Raw genomic sequence first — 21836 nt, 5'->3', positions numbered from 1 at the left:
GCTGTTTCACAGGACTAAAAAATGAGTGTGCCAGCTTCTGGCCTGCACAGGCCAGAAGCTCTGCTGGGTGGATGTGTTTTGTTTTGCTGCTGGTTGGCCCTAGCCTTTAAGGGGGGGGGGGCTGACTTGGCTTGTACAACGGGGCCTTGAATTTTGGGGTTGCGTGTGCGGCGTGTGGTGTTGACTCTGCTAACATTTCCAATTTTCTTGACAGCATCGTGGAGGAGAGGAGGACCAGCTGCAAGACCGCCTGAACATCGCTGGACTGCAGGACTGGTGTTAGTGTGAGCGAGTCCGGGTTGACATTTGGGTGGCCTTGGGGGTGGGTTCTTGCTAGCTTGGGAGGGGGGAGGCTCATCTTCAAAACACCACATCCACACCCCACACCGACATACCACAGATACATCGGTCCCGCTAAATAGTGTCTCTTAGGTAGGTAGGCCAGTTGGTAGGTGATCAGTGGATAATTGCCCTCAACATAATTATTAGGGAAACCGAGCCTAGTTTTTTTTAAAAAACTAAATAGGGACTCAGCAGGGAAAGCATTAGTGAGTGAGTGTTAGGTTTGAATTCTATATATATATATATATATATATAAAAATTTGTAATAGCTGTCAATAGGCTTCCCATTAGTGCCCCCATAACTAGGGTTCCACTGCCCATCTCTGGCACACGTGGTGGTGCCAGGCCGGCCCGGGCATACTAGTGTGTGAGTGTTTAAGGCTTCGTCACCTGTTATTGGGGTTTAGGGCCAGCTCAATTCCAGAGGAATTCAGCTGATTGGCAGGCTCAGGTTCCCTGACATAAATAGGGTTGCTTAAAAAGGCACTTGATTGTTCATCTCCAAGTCACAGAGCCACTAGAAACACAGATTTATAGCAGGTTAGTTAGGTCTTGAAAACAAAGTTGACCTTTGTTTTCTAAATCTTTTCTGATTAGTTAGGGTTGAATTTGGGAGGGGAAAGTATGTCAGAGAGGAAAGCAGAGAGGGGACCCGGGGGAAAGGCTAGGGAGAAATCTAGAGGGGAGGAGGGGAGGGGGAGGGGGACTGCTGCGGCAGCCCCTCCATCTGAGCGGAGGAGGCCCTCCCCTGCGCTGCTGCCGTTCACCAGCCTGGCTTCTGGTGACAGGAAGAGGGTTCGCAAGACTCTCTTTCCTGAGGCAGCTGCTGGAGGGCCACCCCCAACCCGGGTGCGTGAGGCAGGGGCTGGCACTGGGCAGGGGCCTGCTGCTGAGGCTCCTCCTCCTCCAGTGGTTGCGAGCCAGCTGCTGGAGGAGGGGCAGCATGTGGTGTCTCCTGGGATGGGCGCGGAGCACATGACTTTCCCTGCGCTCCCGCTCACCCCAGGAACCCGGAGGATGTTGGAGGAACTGCCCGTGAGACCCCCCCTGGGGCGGTCCACCCCAGTTTCCTCTGAGGCCAGCAGCAGGCCTCTCGCGGCTGTGCAGGAGGAGAGGACGCGGGAGGAAGAGGCAGAGACTGTGGTGGAAGAGCCCACATCTCTGCCCCTTCAGCCTCGTCCATCCCCACCTGCCCGGCCGAGAGTGGGACACGGTGTGTCCGGCCAGAGCACCTCACAGGAGGTGCCGCAGGGTGGTCCCGAACGCGCTTCTCCTGGGAAGCGTGGGATGCCCTTTTCCTCCGAACTCTGGAAGCACTTCCAGACAACGGAGGATCCCCGAGCAGCCCTGTGCCTGCATTGTAGGCAGCGCGTCAGCCGTGGCAAAGATGTGTGGCATCTCTCCACGTCTGGGATGAGGTACCATATGAAGAGGCACCACCAGGCGGTGCTTCTTCGGGAGGAGGGTTCGAGTGGCGCCGCACGGCCGCCAGCTAGCCAGAAGGAGGCAGGCTCCTCTGGTGCTCTCCCCCCAAGGGTACCTGCAGGAAAGGGACGCCAAGCCTCTCTCCCGGAGATGCTTGGTATGCAGGGCGCTAGTGTGCCCAGAGAGGGGATCCGGAGGGCGAGCAGGCGCATCACGCGCCACATCGTCAACATGATAGCAGTGGATGGGCAACCGTATTCCGTAGTTGAAGACTTCGGCTTCTCAGGGCTGCTCCAAGATTGCTTTCCCTGGTACGCCGTCCCTGCTCGCACGTCGTTGAGCAGATCGGTGGTGCCCTCGTTTTACAGGGCTGCCAGGGATCATGTGAAGGCACAGCTGTCCCGGGTTGCCGGGAGAACTGTGCACTTCACATCGGACATCTGGACCTGCCCAAGTGTGCAGCAAGCGTACCTCTCGCTTACTGCTCACTGGTGGGAACCCGAGTCGGTTCTGGGTGGGGGCCGGGGGGAGGTGCCTAGCACAGCTAGACAGGGAAGGATGCGAGACCGCCAGGCCGGCTACTGCAAGGCCTTGCTTCACGCCGAGGTGCTCGACGTGTCCCACACGGCGGAGAACATCGCTGCCACCTTAAGGAGACAGTTGGACGAGTGGATAGGCCAGGGACCCGCCACCGTGGGATGCATGGTGACGGACGGTGGCAAGAACATGAGGGCAGCGGCGCATCTAGTGAGCCGAGAGAGCGTCTACTGTGCCGCTCACAAGCTTCACCTAGTGGTGAGAGATGCGCTGGGGTTGGGCTCCTCGAAGGAACCCGTGGATACCCGGACCCGTGAACTCCAGTTACTTGTCCAGAAATGTCGGAGGCTCACGGGTCACTTCTCGCGCAGCGTGAAGGCCACGCACGAACTGCGCCAGACACAGGTCAGGACAGGTGTGCCAGAGCACGCTCTGATCACTGACGTCAGCACTCGCTGGAACTCCACCTGCGCCATGCTTGAGCGCTTGGTGGAGCAGCAGGCCGCACTCCACGCGTGGCTCTCCGAGCACCGCGGTGCGAGTCAGGTGGGTGAGTTCAACCGGGAGGATTGGCTCACCATCACCCAGACAGTGGAGGTCCTGAAGCCCTTCAAGGACTTCACTGTGGCGGTCTCGTCAGACACGGCGACCCTCGGTCTGGTCATTCCCCTGGTGCACACGCTCCAGAGGAATCTGGCCACCCTTGCAGACCGGGTCGCGCCCCGTGCTGACCTTGTTCCAGCGGTGCGCGCATTAGTGAGAAGGCTGCAGCAGGGCATAGCTGCCAGGCTAACTCCTCTCACTAAGGAAGAGTCATACATGTTGGCGACCATGTGTGACCCGCGCATAAAGGGCACTTTCGCCGAGCGGGACGGGAACCTCACCCAAGCCAGAGACGGGCTCTGCTCTTGGGTGAGGCGCAGGCAGGCCAAGAGGGGACGCCTGTCGACAGGGGGGACGCAAGAGGGGCCCTGCCGTGCGGGTCCCTCTGACGCCCCCTCTGCGCAGGCCCCCCCCGAGGCCACCACCGGAGTGCCGATGGAGATGGAGATGCTCCGGTGGGCCCTCGTCCCCTCTGGGGTCGTGAGGACCGTGAGAGAGGATCCGGCGGAGGCGATGGTCAGGGACTACCTCGCGGAGCCCTGCGAGTCGCTCTCCACCGATCCGCTCAGCTACTGGGCCAGGAAGGAGTCGGTCTGGCCGGACCTCTCCCTCGAGGCGCAGCGGCTGCTCTCATGCCCTCCGACGAGCGTGGAGAGCGAGCGCGTCTTTTCACATGCGGGCGACATTGTCGGCCCACATCGCACTCGCCTTCTCCCATGGAGAGTCGAGCAGTTGACCTTCCTGAAGGTCAACTCTCGCCTCTTCGATTTCTCAGGACTGGACTTCCAGAGTGACTGAGGTGAGCCCAACTTGTGGCCTGCATCCTCTATGAGTCCAATCCTTTGGAATCGCGCTGTCCCCTGTATAAAACCCTGTATATACAGTTAAAACCGGCCAGTAGAGGGAGGGTGGTTAGGAACCAGTGGCAAAGGGAAAACACCCAGCAATTTGAAAGCCCCCCCCCAGGGTATTCAAAACATCTCCCATCACTGAGACATACCCTGTGGGACCAAATTTATTATGAAAAATAATGCCCCAGAAACATGGATTGCTACTGGAGGGAGAAACAGGTTAGATAGGGATTGCTTAGGTGTTTTTATCAGATGAAATCATTGTAAAAAAAATTGTAGAAGAATTGTTGTACTGTTTTTTGAAAGTTGATGTTCTGTTCATGTAAAAAAAAGGAAAAAAAAACCAAAAAAAAATGTTGTGATTATGTTTTTTAAAAGTTGATGTTCTGTTCATGTAAAAAAAAGGAAAAAAAACCCAAAAAAATGTTGTGATTATGTTTTTTAAAAGTTGATGTTCTGTTCATGTAAAAAAAAGGAAAAAAACCAAAAAAAAATGTTGTGCTTATGTTTTTTAAAAGTTGATGTTCTGTTCATGTAAAAAAAAGGAAAAAAAACCCAAAAAAATGTTGTGATTATGTTTTTTAAAAGTTGATGTTCTGTTCATGTAAAAAAAAGGAAAAAAACCCAAAAAAAAATGTTGTGCTTATGTTTTTTAAAAGTTGATGTTCTGTTCATGTTTAAAAAAAAAAATTTGATGTTAATGTTGGGTTTGCATGGTTGGGGGATGCGGGAAGAGTGGTGGATGGGCACCGGCCAATGATGATCTCTCACAGATGTTCCCAGGTAAATTCTGAGGCTGGTGTGGGGGTGGGGGGAGACCTCTGCAGAACTGCTCCAGAAATACCATTGTCCAGTGCCTTGGAAGTGCCCAGTTCAGCTTTGTGTGTCTGAACTGAAAGCACAGCCACAGGAAATGACATAGGTTCTGCTGGACCCTGTTGCAGTGGTTCCCCCCCATTAAGTCGTTTTATGGAGGGAGAGTTGTATTAGGCTGGTAGTTATTATGATCATCTTCTGTTTCCATGCCCTGTTGTGCCCGCTCACTATGTAACCTGTTGTAATGTTCAAAACTTTACTGTTTGTCCATTTCAAAAAAAAAATTGTGTTTAAGATTCTCTGATGTGTAGTTAATTGTGTTGTGTTGTGCTATGAGGGACAATAAGTGTAATATGTTGTGATTTGTTGACCACTTGTAATTTGAAAATGAGAAAATAAAGGTTTTTTAAACTTAATGATTGTGTGTCTGTGTTCCCTTCTTTGATGGGAGGTTGGTTCCCAGCATAGGGAACAATGGGGCAGGCTGGCCAGCCTGTTCCTGGGGTACTCGGTGTGGGGCAGCTGAGGGTGGTTTTGGTTCTGAGAGGGGCTGAGTGGAGGATTTGGGTCTGTGTGTGGCAGCTGGGGTGGGGGAACTGGGTTTGTGTGGGGCTGAAAGGAGTGGACTATGGGGGATGAGAGCACTGGTCGTCCCTTTTGCCCAAGTAGGCCCCTGCTACTGTCCTGGTGTGGGCTTCCATGCCTCTATCAGTTGCTGGCCCTCCTTTGCCATCTTTTTCAGAAATTTTCCTAGGGCTGCCAAACTCCTGGTTGGGCTTGAGTTCAGGTTAGAGAGAGTAGTTCCCTACAGATAAACTGGCTGCTTCCAAGGGCAATCTCTTTAGAGGGCAAATGCGGACCATGGATTCTGGGGGAGATCCCTACTCAGATTTTCCTTTGCACAAGTCCCACCCCCAAATTGCCAGTAACTTCCAAGGCCAGAGTTTGCCACCCCAGAGAGATCCCGTTCCCACCCTCTTAGCCTTGGCATGAAAGTTGTAGCCCCCATGGAACGCTTCCAGGTTCCTGATTCCAAGCCCAATGACACCAATGTAAGACAATCCAGACCTCCATCAAAAATGGATTTTAAGTAGCAGTGGGATTGGGCTGCATTTCAGTCATTCACATATCTGGTTGTGTTCCCAAACATTTAGCTTATGGTTTTTTAAATCGGCGTATGGCACTTGAGGACACTTTTAAATGGTTCTAAAAACATATTTTTATTATGAAGTATTTAATGTGGCATTGATCAAGGGCAGGCCTTTTGGCCAAATGAGCAGTATCAGTACAGTAAAATTTAGACAAAGCTCATAGGAGGAAAAATCATTCACAATGTGAAGTGGGAAGAAAGTTTCAATTTACATGTACCATGGACTCCGAAAAAGACATGTCCAGACCAAATCAGGCCTGCTTTCTCCCTTGAAGATATCAATTGATGATAGTGCTTATGTCACATCATGAGAAGACAAGGTTCACTAGAAAAGACAATAATGCTAAGAAAAATTGAAGGCAGTAGGGAAAAGAAGAATACCCTAGATGTGGTAGATTGACTTCGGTTTGCAATACATGGACAAGGTTTTTGGGATACTGTGGAGCTCAATATAATTCTAAAGTACACCACAAGTGATTTGAATGCATAAAACATACAGACACATACACATAAAATGTATATACCCCCTCCCCACCAAATTAAAGGTTTATCTTATGCCCCGGTTTTCTCCCCCATGGGAACCTAGAGTGGTTTATTGCTGTTCTCCCTTGATTTGTTTCACCCTCATCACAACCAGGCTAACAATAGACAGCTGCTCCATGCCTCACATTGGAGTGACTCCACCGATGGCCTTCTTAGTTGTATGAGGGGGTGGAGGGGGGGGGAGGAAGGAAACAACGCACTCCTGCCCACTCTATCTGGGGCCTAGGTTGCCAAATTGCTTGGCCTTGGCAAGGAGCCAGTGGTGGGGCGGCACTGGTTCTGGGGCCCCGTCAAGAACATTTGTCCAGGGCCCCAAAATCACCTAGACTGCCTCTGGAAAACACAACACAATTGTTTACTTAGGCTGAGCCAAGAACATCCATCAAGCCTACAAGGCACAGAATCAGAGTCTGCCAGATTCTAGACCAACTCTCTAGCCATTGCACTACAGTGGATATCTAAAAATTGTTCATACCCCCACCAGCAACTTGAACATTTTTCTCCAAAAGGCACACAACTTGGCTGGGTCTCAAAAAGGACTATGATGCATGGGCCTGTCAATGCATACTGGTACTAAGGCTCTGGCCGGGGGGAGGGGGGCATTGTGCCAATGCCACCCTGGCTTTGGAAGGGGACAGTAAAATAGAAGAAATAATCTAGCTTCAGTGCCTCCCCCCCTTCTCTCTCTCTCTCTCTCTCTCTATAATGTGAGTGAAAACATTACTATACCATCACTGAAGCCTACAGGATACATAGGGTCTGTTCACACACGCATGATCATTTAATGGCAATGCTCTGGCATGATGATGTCTGTTCTAGGAAGTGATGTGATCATCACACAAGGCTGGGGAGCACGCACAATTCACAGCAGGCAGATTTGGGCCACAAGGGATCCTGCTTTGGCCTGCAGGGCCCAAATCAGCCCACTGCAAAGCACAGGCATACTCTCAGGGCAGCCAGATGACATCAGTGACATCACGGCAGCAGCCCCTGGAGCGTACCTTGAAGGCTCATTCACTGACTTTCCCCCTTCGGGGTGATAGGTGAGAGTGGGGGATCCCCCACCAAGGGGAAACGGATCCCTAATTGTGTCTGAGGTTGTGGAAATCAAATGGGTCATATTGCTTCTGTCTTTGAGGGACTTACATGCACATTATATTTAACTCCAGATTTCTTGATTGTCAAGGAATGCATGTGGTGGGGGGTGGGGGGAAGGGTGGGAGAAGGGCCCCTGAGGGTGAGGGTGGCATTTGGCATGCAAAATGCCACCCCTGGCAAGACAAGCCTCTCCCAGCTGTCAGTGGTAGAGATGAGAGCAGAGCACCCACTTGGGGAGGCCATGAAATGGCCCCCCCAAGTGGGAGCAGGCTGAGCCTTGGTGGGGGGATGGGAGGAAGGGTGGGAGAAGGGCCCCAGAGGGTTGGGGGGGGGATTTTGTTGCAGTGGTTCCCCCCCATTAAGTCGTTTTATGGAGGGAGAGTTGTATTAGGCTGGTAGTTATTATGATCATCTTCTGTTTCCATGCCCTGTTGTGCCCGCTCACTATGTAACCTGTTGTAATGTTCAAAACTTTACTGTTTGTCCATTTCAAAAAAAAAATGTGTTTAAGATTCTCTGATGTGTAGTTAATTGTGTTGTGTTGTGCTATGAGGGACAATAAGTGTAATATGTTGTGATTTGTTGACCACTTGTAATTTGAAAATGAGAAAATAAAGGTTTTTTAAACTTAATGATTGTGTGTCTGTGTTCCCTTCTTTGATGGGAGGTTGGTTCCCAGCATAGGGAACAATGGGGCAGGCTGGCCAGCCTTCTCTGCGGGTGGTGGGGGGGTCAGGGGGGTGGTTGTCTGTGTGCCAGGGCAGGTGCTCTTTCCCAGGGACGATTTGGCACTGCCACCATTGTGGCACCCCTTGTCTGTGCAGAACTGCCCTGGGAAAGAGAGTTTAGGGGTTCCCAAAAGGGGAGGGCAGGCCAGCCTGTTCCTGGGGTTATGGTGGGTGTGGGGCAGGTGGGGGTTGATTTGGGTCTGTGAGGGGCTACTGGGGGGATTTGGGTCTGTGTGTGGCAGCTGGGGGGGAATTGGGTTTGTGTGGGGCTGTGAAGGGTGGACTTTAGGGGCTGAGAGCACCTACTTGGGGAGGCCATGAAATGGCCCCCCCAAGTGGGAGCAGGCTGAGCCTTGGTGGGGGGTGGGAGGAGGGGTGGGAGAAGGGCCCCAGAGGGTTGGGGGGCATTTTGCATGCAAAATGCCACCCCTGGCAACACAAGCCTCCCCCAGCTGTCAGTGGTAGAGATTAGAGCACCTACTTGGGGAGGCCATGAAATGGCCCCCCCAAGTGGGAGCAGGCTGAGCCTCGGTGGGGGGTGGGAGGAGGGGTGGGAGAAGGGCCCCTGAGGGCTGGGGGGCATTTTGCATGCAAAATGCCACCCCTGGCAAAGGAAGCCTGCTTCTTCATTTTTTCCCCATAGGAAATAATGAAGAAGATGCTCCTTTATGGGAGGATGGGGGGACCTGCTTTGGGGGGCCATAACATGGCCCCCCAAAGTCCAATCTGTCTGAAACTTGGGTGGGTGTTAGAGAAGGGTTAGAGGAAGGTCCCCACCAATTTTGGGCTTATTTGGTGGGAAAATGCCTCCTCCAGGCGTCCTGAAAGACGGAGGCATTTTCCCAGCAAAAAAACCCGAAAGAATCCCGAAAGAATGCCGAAATAATGCCGAATCCCGAATCCCGAAAGAGATTCTTGTTTCGGCATTCGGCTAATGCCGGTAGAGAATCTTGTTTCGGGTAATCCCGAAACAAGAAAGCCGAAAGTTTTTTCCTTGCACACCCCTACTGGGAACCAACCTCCCATCAAAGAAGGGAACACAGACACACAATCATTAAGTTTAAAAAACCTTTATTTTCTCATTTTCAAATTACAAGTGGTCAACAAATCACAACATATTACACTTATTGTCCCTCATAGCACAACACAACACAATTAACTACACATCAGAGAATCTTAAACACAATTTTTCTTTTGAAATGGACAAACAGTAAAGTTTTGAACATTACAGCAGGTTACATAGTGAGCGGGCACAACAGGGCATGGAAACAGAAGATGATCATAACTACCAGCCTAATACAACTCTCCCTCCATAACATGACTAAATGGGGGGGAACCACTGCAACAGGGTCCAGCAGAACCTATGTCATTTCCTGTGGCTGTGCTTTCAGTTCAGACACACAAAGCTGAACTGGGCACTTCCAAGGCACTGGACAATGGTATTTCTGGAGCAGTTCTGCAGAGGTCTCCCCCCACCCCCACACCAGCCTCAGAATTTACCTGGGAACATCTGTGAGAGATCATCATTGGCCGGTGCCCATCCACCACTCTACCCGCATCCCCCAACCATGCAAACCCAACATTAACATTAAATTTTTTTTTTTTAAACATGAACATTCAATCAACTTTTAAAAAACATAATCACAACATTTTTTTTGGTTTTTTTTCCTTTTTTTTACATGAACAGAACATCAACTTTTAAAAAACATAATCACAACATTTTTTTGGGTTTTTTTTTTTTTACATGAACATTCAATCAACTTTTAAAAAACATAATCACAACATTTTTTTTTGGTTTTTTTTCCTTTTTTTTACATGAACGGAACATCAACTTTCAAAAAACAGTACAACAATTCTTCTACAATTTTTTTTTACAAGGATTTCATCTGATAAAAACACCTAAGCAATCCCTATCTAACCTGTTTCTCCCTCCAGTAGCAATCCATGTTTCTGGGGCATTATTTTTCATAATAAATTTGGTCCCACAGGGTATGTCTCAGTGATGGGAGATGTTTTGAATACCCTGGGGGGGGGGCTTTCAAATTGCTGGGTGTTTTCCCTTTGCCACTGGTTCCTAACCACCCTCCCTCTACTGGCCAGTTTTAACTGTATATACAGGGTTTTATACAGGGGAGAGCGCGATTCCAAAGGATTGGACTCATAGAGGATGCAGGCCACAAGTTGGGCTCACCTCAGTCACTCTGGAAGTCCAGTCCTGAGAAATCGAAGAGGCGAGAGTTGACCTTCAGGAAGGTCAACTGCTCGACTCTCCATGGGAGAAGGCGAGTGCGATGTGGGCCGACAATGTCGCCCGCATGTGAAAAGACGCGCTCGCTCTCCACGCTCGTCGGAGGGCATGAGAGCAGCCGCTGCGCCTCGAGGGAGAGGTCCGGCCAGACCGACTCCTTCCTGGCCCAGTAGCTGAGCGGATCGGTGGAGAGCGACTCGCAGGGCTCCGCGAGGTAGTCCCTGACCATCGCCTCCGCCGGATCCTCTCTCACGGTCCTCACGACCCCAGAGGGGACGAGGGCCCACCGGAGCATCTCCATCTCCATCGGCACTCCGGTGGTGGCCTCGGGGGGGGGGCCTGCGCAGAGGGGGCGTCAGAGGGACCCGCACGGCAGGGCCCCTCTTGCGTCCCCCCTGTCGACAGGCGTCCCCTCTTGGCCTGCCTGCGCCTCACCCAAGAGCAGAGCCCGTCTCTGGCTTGGGTGAGGTTCCCGTCCCGCTCGGCGAAAGTGCCCTTTATGCGCGGGTCACACATGGTCGCCAACATGTATGACTCTTCCTTAGTGAGAGGAGTTAGCCTGGCAGCTATGCCCTGCTGCAGCCTTCTCTCTAATGCGCGCACCGCTGGAACAAGGTCAGCACGGGGCGCGACCCGGTCTGCAAGGGTGGCCAGATTCCTCTGGAGCGTGTGCACCAGGGGAATGACCAGACCGAGGGTCGCCGTGTCTGACGAGACCGCCACAGTGAAGTCCTTGAAGGGCTTCAGGACCTCCACTGTCTGGGTGATGGTGAGCCAATCCTCCCAGTTGAACTCACCCACCTGACTCGCACCGCGGTGCTCGGAGAGCCACGCGTGGAGTGCGGCCTGCTGCTCCACCAAGCGCTCAAGCATGGCGCAGGTGGAGTTCCAGCGAGTGCTGACGTCAGTGATCAGAGCGTGCTCTGGCACACCTGTCCTGACCTGTGTCTGGCGCAGTTCGTGCGTGGCCTTCACGCTGTGCGAGAAGTGACCCGTGAGCCTCCGACATTTCTGGACAAGTAACTGGAGTTCACGGGTCCGGGTATCCACGGGTTCCTTCGAGGAGCCCAACCCCAGCGCATCTCTCACCACTAGGTGAAGCTTGTGAGCGGCACAGTAGACGCTCTCTCGGCTCACTAGATGCGCCGCTGCCCTCATGTTCTTGCCACCGTCCGTCACCATGCATCCCACGGTGGCGGGTCCCTGGCCTATCCACTCGTCCAACTGTCTCCTTAAGGTGGCAGCGATGTTCTCCGCCGTGTGGGACACGTCGAGCACCTCGGCGTGAAGCAAGGCCTTGCAGTAGCTGGCCTGGCGGTCTCGCATCCTTCCCTGTCTAGCTGTGCTAGGCACCTCCCCCCGGCCCCCACCCAGAACCGACTCGGGTTCCCACCAGTGAGCAGTAAGCGAGAGGTACGCTTGCTGCACACTTGGGCAGGTCCAGATGTCCGATGTGAAGTGCACAGTTCTCCCGGCAACCCGGGACAGCTGTGCCTTCACATGATCCCTGGCAGCCCTGTAAAACGAGGGCACCACCGATCTGCTCAACGACGTGCGAGCAGGGACGGCGTACCAGGGAAAGCAATCTTGGAGCAGCCCTGAGAAGCCGAAGTCTTCAACTACGGAATACGGTTGCCCATCCACTGCTATCATGTTGACGATGTGGCGCGTGATGCGCCTGCTCGCCCTCCGGATCCCCTCTCTGGGCACACTAGCGCCCTGCATACCAAGCATCTCCGGGAGAGAGGCTTGGCGTCCCTTTCCTGCAGGTACCCTTGGGGGGAGAGCACCAGAGGAGCCTGCCTCCTTCTGGCTAGCTGGCGGCCGTGCGGCGCCACTCGAACCCTCCTCCCGAAGAAGCACCGCCTGGTGGTGCCTCTTCATATGGTACCTCATCCCAGACGTGGAGAGATGCCACACATCTTTGCCACGGCTGACGCGCTGCCTACAATGCAGGCACAGGGCTGCTCGGGGATCCTCCGTTGCCTGGAAGTGCTTCCAGATTTCGGAGGAAAAGGGCATCCCACGCTTCCCAGGAGAAGCGCGTTCGGGACCACCCTGCGGCACCTCCTGTGAGGTGCTCTGGCCGGACACACCGTGTCCCACTCTCGGCCGGGCAGGTGGGGATGGACGAGGCTGAAGGGGCAGAGATGTGGGCTCTTCCACCACAGTCTCTGCCTCTTCCTCCCGCGTCCTCTCCTCCTGCACAGCCGCGAGAGGCCTGCTGCTGGCCTCAGAGGAAACTGGGGTGGACCGCCCCAGGGGGGGTCTCACGGGCAGTTCCTCCAACATCCTCCGGGTTCCTGGGGTGAGCGGGAGCGCAGGGAAAGTCATGTGCTCCGCGCCCATCCCAGGAGACACCACATGCTGCCCCTCCTCCAGCAGCTGGCTCGCAACCACTGGAGGAGGAGGAGCCTCAGCAGCAGGCCCCCGCCCAGTGCCAGCCCCTGCCTCACGCACCCGGGTTGGGGGTGGCCCTCCAGCAGCTGCCTCAGGAAAGAGAGTCTTGCGAACCCTCTTCCTGTCACCAGAAGCCAGGCTGGTGAACGGCAGCAGCGCAGGGGAGGGCCTCCTCCGCTCAGATGGAGGGGCTGCCGCAGCAGTCCCCCTCCCCCTCCCCTCCTCCCCTCTAGATTTCTCCCTAGCCTTTCCCCCGGGGCCCCTCTCTGCTTTCCTCTCCGACATACTTTCCCCTCCCAAATTCAACCCTAACTAATCAGAAAAGATTTAGAAAACAAAGGTCAACTTTGTTTTCAAGACCTAACTAACCTGCTCTAAATCTGTGCTTCTAGTGGCTCTGTGACTTGGAGATGAACAATCAAGTGCCTTTTTAAGCAACCCTATTTATGTCAGGGAACCTGAGCCTGCCAATCAGCTGAATTCCTCTGGAATTGAGCTGGCCCTAAACCCCAATAACAGGTGACAAAGCCTTAAACACTCACACACTAGTATGCCCGGGCCGGCCTGGCACCACCACGGGTGCCAGAGATGGGCAGTGGAACCCTAGTTATGGGGGCACTAATGGGAAGCCTATTGACAGCTATTACAAATTTTTTTATATATATATATATATATATATATATATATATATATATATATATATATATATATATATATATATATATATAGAATTCAAACCTAACACTCACTCACTAATGCTTTCCCTGCTGAGTCCCTATTTAGTTTTTTAAAAAAAACTAGGCTCGGTTTCCCTAATAATTATGTTGAGGGCAATTATCCACTGATCACCTACCAACTGGCCTACCTACCTAAGAGACACTATTTAGCGGGACCGATGTATCTGTGGTATGTCGGTGTGGGGTGTGGATGTGGTGTTTTGAAGATGAGCCTCCCCCCTCCCAAGCTAGCAAGAACCCACCCCCAAGGCCACCCAAATGTGAACCCGGACTCGCTCACAGTAACACCAGTCCTGCAGTCCAGCGATGTTCAGGCGGTCTTGCAGCTGGTCCTCCTCTCCTCCACGATGCTGTCAAGAAAATTGGAAATGTTAGCAGAGTCAACACCACACGCCGCACACGCAACCCCCAAAATTCAAGGCCCCGTTGCACAAGCCAAGTCAGCCCCCCCCCCTTAAAGGCTAGGGCCAACCAGCAGCAAAACAAAACACATCCACCCAGCAGAGCTTCTGGCCTGTGCAGGCCAAAAGCTGGCACACTCATTTTTTAGTCCTGTGAAACAGTAGTTCATGCCCACCCCACACTCAAACTTGAAAAATGAAACATGAAAGAAAGCAGGCACTGCGATCAATGCTGGCCCCCCTAACCCCCAAACAATATCCTCTTGCCCAACCAGAAAATGCCCCCCCCGGCCCAAGCCATAGAGACAGAGCCAAAGCATATGCTCGCAGGTAGGCACAGCAGCAGACAGAAGCTCAAAAACCAAATTTAACAACAACCCTACCAGTCCACCAGTGCAGATGTCCAGCAATGTTGATCCTCCACGCAGAGATCTGCAGGCCGATGTCCACCAAGTGCAGTCCAGTCCAGAAGAGGTCCACCAACGATAAACAACCTGAATGTGAAGCAAAACAGTGAGTGCCAGGCCAGCAAACGGGAAGGGTTACCAAAGCCGGAGCAGCAGGCCTGTGTGTGGGCCGAAGGCTGGCACAGTTGATCAGGACGGAGCCTGTTGGGAATCCTTGCAAGCAGGGGACCAGACACAGAAACGCAAGCCACACCATTCCAGATTGTGGAGCACAACTGTGAGTGCCAGGCCAGCAACCAAAAAGGGTTACCTTGGCCAAAGCAGCATACCTGTGTGTGGCCCACAGGCTGGCACAGTTGATCAGGACGGAGCCTGTTGGGAATCCTTGCAAGCAGGGGACCAGACACAGAAAAGCAAGCCACACCATTCCAGATTGTGGAGCACTACTGTGAGAGCCAGCCAGAAGAAAGGCTTCTGGCCTGTGTAGGCCCAAAGCTGGCACACTCTTGTTTTAATCTTAAAACAGTGGATCAAGCTTAAAGAAGGCAAGCACAACAACCAATGCTGAACCCCCCCCCCACCATCAAACATTGTCTGCCCAACCTGTCCCCCAGGCCATACCTGTGTGTGGCCCACAGGCTGGCACAGTTGATCAGGACGGAGCCTGTTGGGAATCCTTGCAAGCAGGGGACCAGACACAGAAAGGCAAGCCACACCATTCCAGATTGTGAAGCACAACTGTGAGAGCCAGCCAGAAGAAAGGCTTCTGGCCTGTGTAGGCCCAAAGCTGGCACACTCTTGTTTTAATCTTAAAACAGTGGATCAAGCTTAAAGAAGGCAAGCACAACAACCAATGCTGAACCCCCCCCCCCCACCATCAAACATTGTCTGCCCAACCTGTCCCCCAGGCCATACCTGTGTGTGGCCCACAGGCTGGCACAGTTGATCAGGACGGAGCCTGTTGGGAATCCTTGCAAGCAGGGGACCAGACACAGAAAGGCAAGCCACACCATTCCAGATTGTGGAGCACTACTGTGAGAGCCAGCCAGAAGAAAGGCTTCTGGCCTGTGTAGGCCCAAAGCTGGCACACTCTTGTTTTAATCTTAAAACAGTGGATCAAGCTTAAAGAAGGCAAGCACAACAACCAATGCTGAACCCCCCCCCCCCACCATCAAACATTGTCTGCCCAACCTGTCCCCCAGGCCATACCTGTGTGTGGCCCACAGGCTGGCACAGTTGATCAGGACGGAGCCTGTTGGGAATCCTTGCAAGCAGGGGACCAGACACAGAAAGGCAAGCCACACCATTCCAAATTGTGGAGCACAACTGTGAGAGCCAGCCAGAAGAAAGGCTTCTGGCCTGTGTAGGCCCAAAGCTGGCACACTCTTGTTTTAATCTTAAAACAGTGGATCAAGCTTAAAGAAGGCAAGCACAACAACCAATGCTGAACCCCCCCCCCCCCCACCATCAAACATTGTCTGCCCAACCTGTCCCCCAAGCCATACCTGTGTGTGGCCCACAGGCTGGCACAGTTGATCAGGACGGAGCCTGTTGGGAATCCTTGCAAGCAGGGGACCAGACACAGAAAGGCAAGCCACACCATTCCAGATTGTGAAGCACAACTGTGAGAGCCAGCCAGAAGAAAGGCTTCTGGCCTGTGTAGGCCCAAAGCTGGCACACTCTTGTTTTGATCTTAAAACAGTGGATCAAGCTTAAAGAAGGCAAGCACAACAACCAATGCTGAAACCCCCACCCCACCATCAAACATTGTCTGCCCAACCTGTCCCCCAGGCCATACCTGTGTGTGGCCCACAGGCTGGCACAGTTGATCAGGACGGAGCCTGTTGGGAATCCTTGCAAGCAGGGGACCAGACACAGAAAAGCAAGCCACACCATTCCAGATTGTGAAGCACAACTGTGAGAGCCAGCCAGAAGAAAGGCTTCTGGCCTGTGTAGGCCCAAAGCTGGCACACTCTTGTTTTGATCTTAAAACAGTGGATCAAGCTTAAAGAAGGCAAGCACAACAACCAATGCTGAAACCCCCACCCCACCATCAAACATTGTCTGCCCAACCTGTCCCCCAGGCCATGCCAAGAATAAACTGCAACACCTTTTTGCAGAGGCAGGCCACAGCAGCACATTGCCCAGCATCAAAAAAATTTACAAAAATTTTAAAAAGGCCTACCAGGTGTCCTCTCAGGATGTCCAGCACAGTTGATCCTCCAGGCAGATGTCCTCCAGGCTCCAGGTGCAGTCTCTCTTCTTCTCCTCTCTCGGTCACAGCTCAGCAGCAGCAGCAACAGAAGTGTTCCAGACAGTCTTGCTCCAAATTTAAATCCCCTGCTGCAGCCTCAGCCAAAGATTTAAATCTATTGGCTGGCATGAGAATGCAGCAGTGGGATTGGTGACTCCTAAAGTCCCCACTCCCCTGCCTTTCCCCACCCACACTCCAAGAGCCACCCTCCTCCTGCTCCCCCTCCCCTACCTGTTAGTTTTGGCGGGAATCTCTGCTGCTTTGCAAATGCAAAGCCAAAGACAAAAGGGAAGCCCCCGGGGGCTACAAGATATGCAACAACAACAACCGGAGGATGCCACAACAGTAGTAGTTGTTTATTGTTATATATGTGTACATTTTGGGGGGTACATGTAGGAATGTGGTTCATCTGTGATTATTTATTATTATATTGTATTTAATAACCCCTAGAGACTAGCCCTGGAAGAAGAAGCTCCGAAACGGGAATTGTAAATGGAAGCTTTAGCCCGTCGGCTAGCGTGGTCCTTTTTACCCTTTGCGTGATCCTTTGGACTGTTTCTCTCCAACCCTTCCTTACTGCACTCTCCACCTCCAGTTGAGCCCATCATTGTATGGTTGTTAAATTAATTACCTTGGCGACAGACTGCTGTTTTGTATTCATTGTAATTATTGTACCTTTTGAATTTTTGTACCTTGTTTACACACTTTGCACCTTTGCACTTTATTATAAAGTATTATATAACTACTACTGTTGTGGCATCCTCCGGTTGTTGTTGTTGCAAATGCAAAGTGCAATGCAATGCTTGCACCTTGCATTTGCAAGGCAAAGCAGGATTCCCTATCCTCCTTTGCAAGAGGGGTGGGGGGTGACAGAAGGAGTGAGTGATTCACTCCTTCTCCCCCCCTCCCCTCTTCTAAGAGCCTGCAGGAAGCCTTTGCTTCCAGCAGGATTTTGCTAGCCGCTTGCTAAGGCAAACGGCTAGCAAAAACAAAATGGCGATTCTCGAATGCCGAAAGAATGCCGAAAGAATCCCGAAACGTTTCGGGTTTTTCTTCCGGCAATCCCGAAACGTTTCGGCATTCCCCGAAACGTTTCGGGATTCTTGAAGAATGCCGAAACACTTTTGTTTCGGCATTCTTTCGGCATTCTGAATGCCGAAACGCACATCCCTAGTCATGGGTGATATATAACAGCCTGTATTCCACCGGGCCTTTGACTAGGGGCCAGCATTTTGTTCCCTCTTCTGACCACCACACCCTCCTTCTGCAACTGCTCTGGTGTTCCGTCATGGCAGTGCCTGTGGTTATAGTGACTCTGTAGTGGCCTGATTTGTTTGGTGGCACTTAGGTTTTTATGCCATTTGTATTAATGTGTTTTAATATTGGATTTTTATGCTATTAGCAATTATGTTTTATTGTATTTTAACAATATATTTTGTTGGAAGCTGCCATGAGCCCACTCGCGGGAACAGCGGGGCATAAGTCGAATAAATAAATAAATAAAAATAAATATCCTATCATTTCACTTAGTAAAGTCTAAAGCTTTCCTTCAGCTTAAATGTCTCTTTTTTTGGAAGAAGAGCCGCTGAAGTTGGAAGAAGGCTGCTAAGGTTAGAGTAAGATTTCAGACTTCGCTGAGAACACTGGTGGGAGGGAGGCTAAGTTCATAATAGTAGTATGGACCAAAACATATGTGTGTGAAGCTTGGAATTCTAGGCTGGCTTTCTAGCCCAAGAAAATATTCTTGTGCCTCTCCTTCCCTTCTGGGCATGTGGTTCATCCTTTTGAATCTGATGTAGGCACGCATGAAGGAACTGCTGATACGCACATGTATCTGGAATTTGGGAAAAAAAAGTTGGGAAGATCAGCAAGTTTATGCAAGGTACCAAGAAGAGGTTAAGAAACACAATTACTCACTGCAGAGGAAAAGAGAGTTTCTGGGAAAACGATAAAAATGAAATAGTACTCGTTCCAATATTTTACATGCATATTACCAGCGAGACAAATGTCCTGTTCTGACAAATAGAATTTTGTGACATCTAAAGTAGTCCTTGATTTATAATCTCCAAAATAGTTTAAAAATAAGTCACGTGCCTTCCTTAAACTGTAAAGGAGGAGTATAGTGTTCTTGTTCAGAAAAAAAAAATCCAATAGAACACCTATTATACAGTAATTCATTGGCTTAATCATAAAAATCTTAAAAGAAATCAGGATATTTAATAGAATCCCTTGAGATGGATGCATACTGGATGTAACAAAGGCACAGTGTTTTATTATTCCCCTCAATTTTATTGAAAATTTAGATGTAATTGATGGGGTAAGTCCTTTTAACAGTTCTCAAAAGAAACTTAATTTAATTTAATTACTCCATTTATACATTTATATTTCACCTTTCCCCCAGTGGGGACCAAAAGCATCTTACATTGTTCTCCCCTTCTTCATTTTACTCTCAAAACAACCCCATGAGGTAGGTTAGGCTGAGTGTGTGTGAATGGCCCAATGCTGCCAACCATGCTTTCATAGAAGTACAAAATAAAAAGAGGATCATGATAATTAGATAACAGCAACACAATATTATGAAAACTAACTAAGCAACAAAATAAACTGTCATTCAAAAATTGTGTTCTGCACTGCACTGGCTCTCATCAGTGCAATGAACCCTAGCAAAGACTCTCTTCTCAGGGCCAAACTACAAGTGATGAATGACACTTGAATGGCAACAGTATTTCTCCCTGTCACTTGCCCTCCACTTGCTCTCCACTTTTTCCACTTGCCGTTCAAGTGTCATTTGTCACTTGTAGCTTGGCCCTCACATTACAAGGGAGCCACTGAAGTACAGTTACTTCCCATGTAGGGTTGCCAGATCCAGACTGAGAAATTCCTGGAGATTTGGGGGTGGAGCCTGGAGAGGGTGGAGACTGGGTAGGGTAGGGGCCTCTGTGTAGTATAGTGCCATAGAGTTCACCCTTCAAAGAAGCCATTTTCTCCAGGGGAACTGATCTCTGGCCTGGAGATCGGTTGTAATTCCAGGATATCTCCAGCTACCAACTGGATGCTTGCAACCCTATTCCCATGTCACTGGGGTCATGGGAAATACCATTGGCCAAATGGGAGGAACATGTAGTACTTGGCCCAAGAATAATTCCTACGTGTCTGGTACAAACTTGTAACATGGTGCAGCAGACATATCCCCATACTTAAGAGCCCTTAAAGACAAATCTCTGTTTTTACTTCTGGAATGATACAGCTAGAACACATTACAGTAATGCATTTTCAGAGTGGAGGTGACCTCTTCCCATGTTTCAAACCCCAATGTTCCCTCAACCGCCCATCCTTGGGCCTGCCTATTGCACTTCCTCCCTGCCTGTGTATTGCTGCCATTACAAGAATGGTGACACTTACGTGAGGAAGAGCTGTAATATAAGCTCCTTCCACAGATTGAAAAAGCATATTACCCCAGAAATATAATTCAAATCATGCAGCAGTGGCACTCATGTCTATCTTCTTACTATATAATTGCGTATGCATATTACAGACAACTCACTTTATAACATGGTGCACCACCAAAGGGCGCAGAGGAGGAATGCTTAGGCAAGGCACCATGTTGCTCCAGAAAACGTACCCAGGCCGGAAGCAGGATGGGAGGAGGTGGCAATGTCTGTCTCCCGGCTCCCTCCAGTGCGGTATTAGGAACAGAGCAGGAGGCAATGCCCACTTCCACCTTAACACAGCTGGAATTAGGAGTGGAGCAGGAGGCAATGCTCACCATCTGCATTAACCCAGTTGATATTAGGAGTGGAGCAAGTGAAAATGCCCTCTCCCCACCTTAACCCAGCTGGTATTAGGAGCAGAGCAGGTGGCAATGCCCACCCCCTGCCTTAACCCAGCTGGTATTAGGAGCGGAGTAGGTGGCAATGACCTGTCCATGCCTTAATCAAGCTGATATTAAAAACGGAACAGATGGCAATGCAACCCTTACCTTAACCCAGCTGGTATTAGGAGCAAAGCAGGTGGCAATGCCCTTTCCCTGCCTTAACCCAGCTGGTATTAGGAGTAAAGCAGGTGGCAATGGCTAACCTCTGACTTAACCCAGCTGGTATCAGCAGTGGAGCAGGTGGCAATGCCAGCCCCCTTTGAACCAGTTGGGATCAGGAACGGAGCAGTTGGAAATGTCCCCCGCCTTAACCCAGCTGGTATTAGGAGTAGAGCAGGTGGCAATGCCCGCCCCCTGCCTTAACCTTGATGGTAATAGGAACAGACCAGACAGCAATGCCCACCTCCCCATCTTAACCCAGCTGGTATTATGAGCAGAATGGGTCACAATGCCCACCCTCCTCCAACCAGGTGGGATCAGGAGCAGAGCAGGTGGCAATTCCACCCCCGACCTTAACCCAGCGGGTATCAGGAGTGGAGCACTTGGCAATGCCCACCCCCCTTCACCCAGCTGGGATCAAAAGCAGAGCAGGTGGCTTTGCCCACCCACTGCCTTAACGCAGCAGGTATTAGGAGTGGAGAAGGTGGCAATGCCCTCCCCTGCCTTAACCCAGCTGGTATTCATGGCAGAGCAGGTGGCAATGCCCACCCCACCATCACACTTTTGGGTGGCAATGCCTGCCCTCTTCAACCTACCGGATTAAGCCACTGAGCAGGGAGCAATGCCCACCCTGTCTTCACCCTGTTGGAGTCAGGAGCCAAGCATGCAGCAATGCCTGCCCCCCCTTCAACCTGCTGGAATCAGGAGCAGATCAGGTGGCAATGCCTGCCCCCTCTCTTCACCCAGCTGGGATCAGAAGCAGAGCAGGTAGTAAAGCCTGCTGCCCACCTTCACCTGTCAGGATCAGGCATGGAGCTGGAGGCAATGCCTGTTCCTCCCTTCACCCAGCAGGTAGCAGGTAGCAATGCCCACCCCCCTTCACCCAGCTGGGATCAGGCTCAGAGCAGGCAGCAATGGCTTCCCCCCTTCACCCAGCCATAGTCAGCCGCAGAATAGGAGGCAATGCCCTCCTTTTACTCAGCATGCATCACCCATGGAGCAGGTAGCAAATCCCACCACCCCTTCACATGGCTGAGATCAGGCAGATCAGGCATGGAGCAGATGACAGTGCCCACTCCCCTCCTTCACCAGCTGGAATCAGTGACAGAGGAGGATCAAAAGCCTGCCTGCCCGCCCTCCCCTTTCTAGAGCCTGTTGTATTTTCTTCCCACAATGGGATTCGTTGCTAGTAGTGTAATATAAGGAGAGGATCTAAGAATTTGATCATTTCAAGATGACTATTTGGGATCCTAGATAGTACTT

The sequence above is a fragment of the Eublepharis macularius genome, chromosome 3 (assembly GCF_028583425.1).
Source record: "Eublepharis macularius isolate TG4126 chromosome 3, MPM_Emac_v1.0, whole genome shotgun sequence".
Classification (NCBI taxonomy): domain Eukaryota; kingdom Metazoa; phylum Chordata; class Lepidosauria; order Squamata; family Eublepharidae; genus Eublepharis; species Eublepharis macularius.
Note: the sequence above shows the minus strand (reverse complement) of the source record.